This window comes from Pseudorasbora parva, chromosome 10, assembly GCF_024679245.1.
Source record: "Pseudorasbora parva isolate DD20220531a chromosome 10, ASM2467924v1, whole genome shotgun sequence".
Classification (NCBI taxonomy): domain Eukaryota; kingdom Metazoa; phylum Chordata; class Actinopteri; order Cypriniformes; family Gobionidae; genus Pseudorasbora; species Pseudorasbora parva.
In genome coordinates, this window is record NC_090181.1 from 3,500,942 (window position 1) to 3,503,170 (window position 2,229).

Below are 2,229 nucleotides of genomic sequence, written 5' to 3' on the forward strand. Positions count from 1 at the left end.
AAATACATATGCAACTGCATAGCAACGCCTTGGCAACCATCCAAAACACTCGAACAAGTAAATGGCAATCAACTATTAACCCACAGGACACATATGCAACTGCATAGCAACAAAATATTAACCACTCAGAACACCTTAGCAACTGAATGGCAACCCACTATTAACCCACTAAATACATATGCAACTGCATAGCAACGCCTGGGCAACTATTAAAAACACATTGGCAATATTAAAAACACCTGCCGTTGACCAACGTGCTGTACAGAAAAATAATTAAACATAGGATAATAATTAAAAAAACAACAACAAAAAACAACAACGACATTCAAACCAGATAAATCATGAATTATAAAAAATGTCTTTAACTGTGATTTAAAAAAGGATAATATAGGATAATGTGGGAGCAGTTCTAATTTCCATTGTCAGGGTTATCCAAAGTCTAGGAGCGGCTACAGGTGGCCCCTAGATTTTAATCTAGTTTTAGGGACCCCTAAGAGCCTCTGATTTGCAGGCCTAAGGGCTCTCCCGGGGTGGTGTTCAAACAGCAGGTCTGTAAGGTATTGTGGTGTTAATCCATGTAGTGATTTAAAAACTAATAGCAGTACTTTAAAATCAATTCTTTGGCGCACAGGCAACCAATGGAGGGATAATATGGGGGTAATATGTTCACATTTGCGAGCTCCCGTTAAAACTCTGGCAGCCGCATTTTTAACCATTTGAAGGCGGTTCAAGGAAGACTGCCCAATCCCCAAATATAAAGAGTTGCAATAGTCTAGTCTAGTGCTGATAAACTTAATAGCCATACACTATTAACCCACTATATGCAACTGCATAGCAACGCCCTGGCAACCAGCCACAACACCCTTGCGTTGACAAGCACCACATTTTCTTCAAAAATGTATTTCTTTTTCTTGAAAAAAAAAAGTGTTTTAAGGGATTGTGCACACTGTTTCATCGGCTGGCCCTATTTTTGAGTCTTGGCTTGGATGAATGAATTTGTTGGCTGTGAAAGATGAGCTGCTGTGTGGCTTAATAATTCAGAGTTTGTAACAGACGGCACATCGTCAGGAGAAGCAGCAGAGCTGCACTTGACTGATATGCCATGACAAAACAAAAGGAAAAAGAGGCAGTCTTTGTTTTTATCGAAATCGGATCTTTGGAATAGCCGAAGCTCGCCTTTTGTCCGGCCCGCTGTACACTTTGACATGGGAATACACCCCAGAAGTCTGTTTGGACAGCTTGAAGCAATGTTTGATGCGCTGCGGGCACCAGAAATGTGTTTCTCGCATATCAAGTTTTGCTCTGTCCAAACTGTGGTTGTGTGCATTGCTGCGTCTCCACATTCATCATTTATTAAGGTGCGCCCATTTAGTTTCAGGCCTTATCAGTCACACGCCGGATAATGGCAACTATAAAAGACATGGTTGATTTCTAATGCATGTTGGAGACTTTCTGACAGGTGAACATATAGATAATCTGCGCTGGTAGACACAAGTGACTGCACTTCCGTCATACTTGAGCCTGATTCAGATGCAAGATATAAAGACCTTATTCACAGCAGCGCCATCTTTTATTTTTAACAGAAAGGAAAGTGAAGCTATGAGGGATAGACATGCATCTCTTCAGTGGGTTGTACTATTATTTAATGTGTTTTTGGATTGTTCTGCTGATAAAATACAAAATACAAAAATAAAAAATTATTTCATTTGATACTGTAAAAAATCTGGCAAAGATTAATTGAGTCTTGGGGTCAGAAAGCCAAAAAAAAAATCAAACAAACCCTATATCACCACATGTTGTTTGGGAGAGATTCAAGAAATTAAAACTCATACTAAGAGTAAGAGATACACTGCAAAAAATACTTTTCTTACTTAGTATTTTTGTCTTGTTTCTAGTCCAAACATCTAAAAATTCTTAAAACAAGAAGTATTTACTAGACAAGCAAAAGTAATTGTCTTGTTTTGGGAAACATAATTTAAAATTAAAAGAGTTTTTGCTTAAAATAAGATAAATAATCTGCCAATGGGCTGAGAAAAATAATCTTAATTCAAACAGAAAACAATATTATTTGTTCTACCCCATTGGCAGATTATTTTGCTTATTTTAAGCACAAACTCTCTTAATTTTAAGTAATTCTTTCCCCAAAACACAACATATTTACTTGTCTAGTACAGTCCCTGACAAAAGTCTTGTCACTTATCTATTTTCTAGAAATACCTGATATTAACC